The sequence below is a fragment of the Lycium barbarum genome, chromosome 4 (genome assembly GCF_019175385.1).
Source record: "Lycium barbarum isolate Lr01 chromosome 4, ASM1917538v2, whole genome shotgun sequence".
NCBI lineage: Eukaryota > Viridiplantae > Streptophyta > Magnoliopsida > Solanales > Solanaceae > Lycium > Lycium barbarum.
In genome coordinates, this window is record NC_083340.1 from 23,726,669 (window position 1) to 23,737,462 (window position 10,794).

The following is a 10,794-nucleotide window of genomic DNA, read 5'->3' on the forward strand; positions in this document are numbered from 1 at the left end:
AATAAGAACCCTAAATTTGGACATCATTTACTCCATTTCAGTCTCCCAATCTTTTCTTTTTAGGTCATTAAGACTTTATTATTGAAACTTGGGGAAAAAGTCAAAAAGAAAAACCGTACGGACTCGCGTCATTCTTAAGTTCTTCGCCATTTTACTTTCTCCTTCTTTCTTTGGTCTCTATTCTTTCTTTAGTAATGACTCCACTTGAAAGGCAATTGTGGTGGTTGTCTGTGGTTTTTTTTGGGGTGAAGGTGTTTTTCTTAGTTGTAGAGACCGTCCATTTGAACGTCTGTTGCATCATTGCTGGTGTGGTCGCCGGACATCCATTCATTTATGTGAATGATTCGCATCTGCGTCCTATGCTTGGGGGTGAAAATATACCACCTCAGATCACCCAAAGAGAGGGTGAGTTGGTACCAGCCTATTGGGCTATTGACGGGTTGGGTTGTGCTTTTTCTGATGCAGGTCAGGGAATCTATTGGTTACACCTCTATTTTCTGTTTCTATTTGGAGTTGTGAGTATCTTTTGTATGGTGATGCTTCTTAGGCATGTAACTATATATTTCGGCTTATTGTATGCTTTATGTGGACTTTTTGTTGGCATGTCCATGAGACAGTACGGGCTTGGCTTCCCCACATGGGCATCTTTTGTATGATGTGTTTCACTAGTACATATTATATTTAACAGAGTTATTATGTTGATAACTCTCATACTATAGCAAATTGTCATGATTTCAAGTTTCACTTATGATACCTCATCTAAAAAAAAAAATTGTACCTCTTCGTTATTTATTACATTCACTTATTTAGTTATTTATAATACTCATGATACTTTTTTTTTTATGATTACAAAGCTACAAAAGAAAAATAATACATTTCGGATAATGACACGTAAATCATGACAAATCGATATGACTTCATGTTATGTTCAACATCTATCATGTCGGATTACTCACAAACCATACCGAATCATCATAAGTTGTCTGTTGACTTGAATGTAGCTTGTTGCAAAAGCTTGTAATTTGCCGACTTCTATTCCAAGGGCACAATCTCATTTGTGCTGCCAGTAAATCCAAATATGTACATTTTTGCTTGAAATGCAAAAAAATGGCTCCACAAATAAATACTAGTCTAGCAAGCGACACTCTGAGCAATTTCTTGAATATTTTTAACCATCTTGTATTCTCTACACACTAACCCGACTAATTCAGATTTGCATCGCGTAGAACCCATTTAAGGTAGAAGCGCTCCCTACCATGGATTTTTTAATTCACACGATAAACCAAAAATAAGTGATCAAGAATGATATTACTCTTCTCACTATTTACTTGAGCAAATTTTGAGTTTTAAAACAAATGAATTCAATAAGAGGAGGAATAAATCCTTACACCCCAAATAAACTTTAAATTTCTGAGTATTCCCACTAGCATCCATCAAGAACTCAAATTCCCAATTTAAAACTCCCAAAATATTTAGATTTTCCAACTATTGCAGTGATCCAGTTATTGTAGTAAATTTTTTGTAATTTTTCAGATTTCAAATCAATAGATCGGGTGAGTATAAGAATACTCAATCATGTAAAGCTCTGATACCACTTAATAACAATACGGATAGCAAAAGAATTTAAAATTAAAAGTTAGAAAAGTATTGATTCTTAAAAGAGAAGAACACAAGCTCTTAGGTATTTGATAATTTAAATTTAGTTGATCCTAGCTTTCTTGATACTGATTGCAGAGTTATAATATTATTATTGACTTAAAGTTTAAAAATTAATATTCCACTTAGACTTCAAAAAAAAAAAAAAGGTGGAGGAGGAGATGTTATTTCTCACATGCATTTTTTGAAAGAAAAAAGAAAGTGAAAATTAAGAAAGGTAACTACTTTTCATATTTTTGATATATATGATTTAATTAGAATTAGGATATACTAACATCACTATAAAGTGTCAATTTCTTAAATTTTAAATTTTGTCTTATTTATAAGTAAGTTCACTAATTCCTAAACAAAAGAATAAATGTAGAATGTAGAATTTGATACTTTTTGCTTGAACCAGATAGTTCATAAAACATGGTTGTTACTAATCGCGCATATGTAAAACACGGATAGCTAAAGAACTTAACTTTAGAAGTTCAAACGCACGTATGAGTCCCTCACTAAAAGAATTGCTAAAGAAATAAAAAGAAGGGTGTCTTCTCATCAAGGTTTCAGATCAACAATTAAATCATTGACACACACGTACAATGCATGAGTTGTTCAGATTAAAGAGGTGAAACCCAATTCCAAAGTTGAGATGATCAGTGAAACCCAAGTTATACATAGAGCTTCACGTTTTATTGCGGATGTGTATTCTGCTGGTGAGACAAAACTTCCAATTTTACTTTCATTTTTTCGATTTGTTTATGGTGTATATAGATGTTGTTGATTTGTGAATCATATCTGATTTCGCTTTTTTTCGATTTATTTGTTGTGTATATAGTTATTGTTGATTTGTGAATCAAATCTGATTTTGTGGGATCTAAACTGATCTGACAAAATCAGATCTAATATGATATGATCATTTTCTCTCTAAAATTTGTAATTTGTGATCCAAATCTACTTTTTAAGACACGAGTAAGATCCCGTGATCCCGTGACTGACATATGATGAGGGTCAAACCGATTGAATAAATGTACCTAATCGAGACACTTAATAGTATTTTGGACAATTTTATTAGTACATGTATAAGTTAGAAAGGAATCTAATGTAACCCTTTGAAATAATTTTCCAATCATATAAAGATCAGGTCAACTCGACCTCTATACAATTAAATGTGTATATAACTATTGTTGAATTCGATGGTATAGAGATCGCAACGCATCGTCCTCTAGTCGCACATTTAGCCTCTGATGCAAACCACAAGTACAAATGGTGCAGGAGCTGCCTCAACTTGATGAGTCTGATCATTCTTATTATGTGTATGATAATATGTTGTGAGGTTGATATTTATCTCACAAGAAAAAGTGAATTTATAAATTATGGTTCACTTTTTTATAATACAAAGTCATGTTGCACAATTAGCATTAGTTGTACTTGTGTGAGGCATATAATTAAAAAAATTCATATATCAGTTATTTACAAAATGGGATACTTTTGTTTGTTATTTAATAACTACTCCCTCCAGTTTTGATATTTGTGTAAACAAGACCTTTTTAGATTTCATGAAATATTTTTGAGACTGAAATAGTCTTAAGGTGAGCGATACAGATAACGGTAAGAGGAATCAAAATCGATGAACTGGGGCATGCAAGTCATGACAACCCTTTTTGATTTCATGATATTCCACATAGATGACCTATTGAATTACTCGCAAACCGTATTAAATCGTCATGATTTCAAAATTACAAACAAACAACCAAAAAAAAACAACAACATGGTGACATGCAAGTCATGACAAATAAATAGAAATTACTATAATAAATAAGGGGCAATCCAATGATATTTGTAGTCCTTAGTTGCATTTCAACTATTTAAATGAGCATCTTGGTAATCAAAAGAAGTGCTCTTCCAAATTTGCCCTTGTACTTGCTATTTATTGCATGATAAACCAAAGTATGTTTCTAATAAATCAACACAATTCCAAACCTTTTTGGTAATTACATGGCCCCTTAGTTCAACTTTTTGCAAGTGAAGTATGTATCATGACTTCTTTTGTGTCATATATTTAACCCTATTTTGTTGTTTTATAACTTAGGTTGCCACTTTCAATTTGGTAAATATAAATTTTTTTTAATACTCTTTAAAATGATTAAAAATTTGTGAATGGTGATGATGTCATCTAAAAGAAATAACTATTCACAAAGACAAAAACTATATAATACTAATAACTTTGAAGACCTCATTTGGTATTGAAAGAGAAGTCTTTAAATGAAATTTTCACTTTATAAATTGTAAGATCATAATTAAATTTATCTTGATCTTATCTTTTATTTTGAGATATAAATTTAGGTATGATATTTTAACATAATTGTGCATTGTAGGAAAAGAAATCATTATCGATCCTTTAGAAAAATAAAAGTGATAATGAATAAAAAATTTAGGTACGTTGTTGTATTGAGACATGATTTAATAATTTAAATTTAGTTGATCCTAACTTTCTTGAGACTGATAGCAGAGTTATAATATTATTATTGACGTAAAATTTACAAATTAATATTCCATTTACACTTCAACAAAAAAGAAGGGGGGGGGGGGGGGGGATGTTATTTTCTCACATGCATTTTTTGAAAGAAAAAAGAAAGTTTAAATTAAGAAAAGTAACTACTTTTCATATTTTTGATATATATGATTTAATTAGAATTAGGATATACTAATATCAGTATACAGTGTCAATTTCTTAAATTTAATTTTGTCTTATTTATAAGTAAGTTCACTAATTCCTCAACAAAAAAAAAATGTAGAATGTATAGTTTGATACTTTTTTCTTGAACCATCTGCGTCATATGCTTGGGGTGAAAATATGCCACCTCAGATCCCAGAGAGGGTGAGTCGAAACCAACCTATTGGGCTATTGACGGGTTGGGTTATGCTTTTTCTGATGCAGTTGATACGTTCAAATTACACCTATTAATGGCGTAAAGCGGACGTTGTCAAATATAGTAACTCAAACAAGGTTGGGGTCGAATCCCACAGAGAATATGGAGAGAAAAGGATACTAATTGTATGTGATACTAGTCTTTAAAGGCTTTAATCCTATCCCGAATGTTTTGAAAAGAGATTTGGTTTGTATCCGCTATTTTGAAGTGTTTGGAATTTGTTTGGATTTGGAGAACCAAAGTTGTGTCCCCGCAATGATTAGATGTTATGCTATGGGTGTCAATATGATATATTTCTAATGGGTTGGAGTTATGTATGCACTTAATCTCTAATGCACTTTCTAATATTTTCCAATAGTTAGAAAGTATTTCTTTTCATGATTTTTCCAAATGCAGAAAAGTTGTAAATAAGATTGATTAAATATGCCAAGTAGAACTCATCTTATCCCTAAGCGAGTCCATTAAACGAGGGTTAGCGCCTCGAGTCCTTGTTATATTATTTCGAATCACACCCTAGTTCATCTTTCCAAATAAACTAAGGTTTGTGCATGAACAAGTGTTTGCAACCACTAATGAACAATGAATATGAAAAATAATAAAACACATCACAACCCATTATATATATATACAATGTTAGACACTCATTACATAGCACCCACCATTTTGGGTCCACAACTTTGATTAAAGAAACTACTCACACATTATGGTCTCAAAAGTAGTAAGCAATAAATGAGACATAAAGCTTACAAAGTGTAATAAAGATGATGGATAATGGAATCTTGTTGTCTTCACTAAGCTCCAAAAGGGGAGTATTCAATGCTCACCCACCAATGGAACTTTGTTCACGTGGTTACAATAAAAATCTGGTGCCAAAAATAACCTAAAATGTTCTTTAAATAGGCTCCAAAAAACGCACAGCAGCAACTAACAAAATTGCCCCCGATAGCAAGATCGACGGACCGTCGATCGTTCGACGATCCGTCGATTTCTCCGTCCTTTGTACCTTCAGCCATGTGTTCCATTCGACGATGCCGTCGACCAGTTCGATGCTCCGTCGAGTATTCCGTCTTTCTCTCCTCTTGTTGAGAGATCCTGCTTTACGACACAAACGACGAATTGTAGATCAGTTCAACGCTTCGTCGATGCCTCCGTCCTTCGTCGTCTTCAACTTTGTCATCACTGGAAAATCGAGCTTATCGACGCTTCAATTCGTCGGCTGATCGACGGAACGTCGATTCTTCATTTTTGGCCAATTTTTCTTTTGTTCTTTGCTTTTTGCTTTTGGGCCATTGTTTTCCTAAAACACAACAAAACATATTAACAAGAACCAGACTTACTTGAAAACAACCAAAATTCATAGTAAAAAGGCGTCGAATGTGCCACAAATCTGCGGCACATCAGCAGTTCAGGGAATCTGTTGGTTACACCCTCTATTTTGTGTTTCTATTTGGAGCTGTGAGTATCTTTTGTATGGTGATGCTTCTGAGGCCTATAGCTACAGATTTCGACTTATTGTATGCTTTAGGTGGACTTTCTATTGGCATGTCCATGAGACAGTGTGGGCTTGGCTTCCCCACACGGACGTCTCTTGTAGTGTGTGTTTCACTCGTACATATTATATTTAACATAGTTATTATGTTGATAACTCCCATACTATAACAAATTGTCATGATTTCAAGTTTCACTTATGATATCTCATCTAAAAAGAAAACATTGTACCTCTTTGTTATTTATTACATTCACTCATTTAGTTGTTTATAATACTCATGATACCTCTCTTTTATGATTTCAAAGCTACAAAAGAAAAATAATACATTTCAGATGATGGCACGTAAATCACGAGAAATCGATATGACTTCATGTCATGTTCAATATATATCATGTCGGATTACTCACAAACCAAATCGAATCATTATAAGTTGTTTGTTGTCTGGAATGTAGCTTGTTCTGAAAGCTTGTAATTTGCCGACTTCTATTCCAAGGGCACAATCTCATTTGCTCTGCCTGTAAATCCAAATATGTACATTTTTGCATTATATGCAAAAAATATTGCTCCCAAATAAATACTAGTCTAGCAAGCAACACTCCGAGCAATTTCTTGAATTTTTTTAACCATCTTGTATTCTCGACGCACTAACCCGATTAATTTAGATTTGTGTCGCGTAGAACCCATTTAAGGTAGAAGCGCTCTCTACCATGGATTTTTTCATTCCCACGATAAACCAAAAACAAGCGATCAAGAATGAAGTTACTATTCTCACTGTTTACTTAAGCAAAATTTGAGTTTAAAAACAAATGAATTCAATGAGAGGAGGAATAAATCCTTACACCACAAATAAACTTGAGTTTTTGAGTATTCTCGCTAGCATCCATCAAGAACTCAAAATCCCAATTTAAAACTCCCAAAATATTTAGATTTTTCGAATACTGTAGTAGTCGATTTATTGTAGTAAATTTTCTATAATTTTTTCAAATCAACAGATCGGGTGAGTATAAGTATACATAATCTCGTAAAGCTCTGATACCACTTAATAACAATACGAATAGCGAAAGAACTTAACATTAAAAGTTAGAAAAATATTAATTCTTAAAAGAGAAGAACACAAGCTCTTTGGTATTTGATACTTGAAACCTTGTTTCATACTAAAAAAGTAGTGAATCAATTAAAAAGAATAGGAGGACGGGAACTCAAATGAGAAATCTTATCATTGAAGAAACCCAAGCTATAATTCAAAAAAGAACAAAAAAAAAAAAAAGCAAAATTCTAAAGAGAACCTCAAAGGTCTCCACAAGCTACAAATCTATTAATATCAGTAATTGTAGCAGCCTAGCCCGCTGGTGATATTGTCCTCTCCTGGGCCTAAGCCCACACGACTTTAAAACATGTCACTAGGGTCTAAAGCATGCTTTCTCAGTTACCCAGCATCATTCCCGTGGTTTTGTTGATATGAGATTCTCCTAGCTGGGGTCATGTCCCATACACCCCCTCTTACAGACTCAGCGTCCTGGTGATGTTTGCTCCACCATATTAAATTGTTCTAAGCTCAGCATTGAGATTTGTCTCTCATACATGTGATTTTCCTAAACTCAGTTGAAGTCTGACCCACCATCGACAAGGTTGACACGGGAGTGACTCTTATACCAATTATAACAGCCCAACCCGCTAGTGATATTGTCCGCTCTGAGTTTAAGCCCGCACGACTTTAAAACGCGTCCCTAGTGTCTAAGGCATGCTTCCTTATATATTTCCTACATCCCTCCCGTATTTTTGTCGATGTGAGATTCTCCTTCGACCATGAATCCTTCATGACCTTAATTGAATTCTTGATTATTCGAGATATATGGTCCTTCGTTGAAGACCTCTGGATGAAAGCACCGATGCAACAAACCAATTTTTCAACATAAACAGGAAGATGTTATATTCTATATTGATCTCAATACTGAAAGATTACAACTGTAGAATATAAACAACAAAAGGGAAATTACAGAACAACTAAAGAAATAAGATAGTAATCAGAAAGGGGATGAGAGACAAATTCGAATGGGAGATGAGAAGAATAGATTGAACCAAATCTCTAGCATAATACGCATAGCCATTCTTTCTAACCCCTAGTCCTTTTTAATAATTGATAATTGGGAATGAATTCCAAATAAACCCTATAATCTCAACCGGATCAGTCTTATTTACCACTTCTAGCCAACAAGCCCTTATGAAATCAACATGGTTCACAACATATAAGTTTGACAAGTTAGATCAAGTAGATTACCAATTAATATTTCTTAGATTTTTATTATGACTATGTGATTTTTGACTTTTATATTTCTATCCTTAAGTCAAACTCCCTCCGTTCACTTTTAATTATTCACTTTGGACTTTTCACGCTGTTTAAGAAATAATAAATCAAGTACATAATTTACCAATGTACTCATATTAATTGGTGCATATTTTTATTGGATTTGAAGTGAGTAATTAATACTAAGGGTAAAACAGAAAAAAAAATTGTCTTATCTTGATACGCTAAAAGTGATAAGTAAAAGTAAAAAATTATTTTTAGAATACTGGACAAGTAAAAATGAACGGAGAAAGTGTTTTCTAGGGAAGAACAACAGTGACTTGATGGGAACACAATAAACGAGATAAAAACAATATTTGAAAACAGTGGTACTTAACGCAACACCTCGAAGAACATTATTACTTTACTTTACTTTACTACTACTTAGAAGAGGGAGTTTGGTCATCCCTCTTCGTCGTCCGTTGATGGGCCCCATTATTTTTTTAATGGGCCCTATATTAAACAGGCCCTAAAAAAAAAAAAAATTATGGATCCCATATATATTAAACAACAACTAATATTTTAAAAAAATTGTGGGCCCCATATTAAATACCAACTAGTATTATAAAAAAAAAGTGAATCCCATATTTAAAAAATAAACAATGTAAAAAAAAAAGTGGGCCCCATATTAAACACCATGCGCATTCGTAGCAAACACTAATATAATAAAGTTTTAGATACGGAGCACAAATTACAATGTTATATCAATCGTGTTTTGAACATAGTACATATAAAAAATAAAATTGGGCCCCATATTAAACAGGCCCATAAAAAAACAAAATTGAAAAAAAAAAATTGTGAGCCCCATATATATTAAACAACAACTAATATTAAAAAAAATGTGAGCCCCATATTAAACACCATCCAGTATTAAAAAAAAAGGTGGAACCCACCACATCCAAACTCACGGAAAAAAAAAGTGAACCCCATATTAACAAAATCATGTAATATTAAAAAAAAAAGTGAATCCCATATTAAAAAAAAAAACAATGTTAAAAAAATTATGGGCCCCATATTAAATACCGTGCGTATTCCTAGCAAACACTAATATAATAAAGTTTTAAATACGGAGCACAAACTACAGTGTTATATTAATCGTGTTTTGGACATAGTATCCCATATTGACAAAATCAAACAATATATATATAAAAAAAATGAATCCCATATTAAAAAAATAAACAATGTCAAAAAAAAAAGTGCAGACTTTGTATTCTTAGCAAACACTAACATAATAAAGTTTTAGATACGGAGCACAAATTACAATGTTATATCAATCGTGTTTTGAACATAGTATATATATATATATATAAAATCGGGCCCCATATTAAACAGGCCCATTAAAAAAAAATTGTAAAAAAAAATTATGGGCCCTATATATATTAAACAACAACTAATATTAAAAAAAAATGTGGGCCTCATATTGAACACCATCCAGTATTAAAAAAACAAATGGGAACCCACTACATCCAAACTCACGGGAAAAAAAAAGTGAACCCCATATTAACAAAATCAAGCAATGTTAAAAAAAAAGAAATTGTGGGCCCCATATTAAATACCGTGCGTATTTGTAGCAAACACTAATATAATAAAGTTTTAAATACAGAGCACAAATTACAATGTTATATTAATCGTTTTTTGAACATAGTATCTCACATTGACAAAATCAAGCAATATATATAAAAAAAAAAATGAATCCCACATTGTGGGCCCCATATTAAACACCATCCAGTATTAAAAAAAAAGTGGAACACACCACATCCAAACTCACGGGAAAAAAAAGTGGACCCCATATTAACAAAATCAAGCAATATTGAAAAAAAAAAGTGAATCCCATATTTAAAAAACAAACAATGTTAAAAAAAAATGTGGGCCCTATATTAAACACCATGCGTATTCGTAGCAAACACTAATATAATAAAGTTTTAAATACGGAGCACAAACTACAATGTTATATTAATCGTGTTTTGAACATAGTATCCCATATTGACAAAATCTAGTTATTATGTTCACTAAATATACTTAAAATATTTATGTTTTAAAATAAGATAGAATTTAATGCAAAAGACAACATGACAAGTAAAATGAGCTAAACCGAGAATATTTACCAATAATTAAAATATAGTATTTCTTCGTTTAGATAGAAAATCAATTTCTACAACAAGTCTTCTCTTTTAAAAAATATTAATAAATTTGTCGATTTTGTATTCGTAGCAAACATTAATATAATAAAATTTTAGATACGGAGCACAAACTACAATGTTATATTAATCATGTTTTAAACATAACATATACTCTCTCTCTCTATATATATAATCACTATTTAAAGATAACTACATACACATAGATGCACTATAATCTAAAGTGTTGGGCCCGTACGCAGCACGAGCATA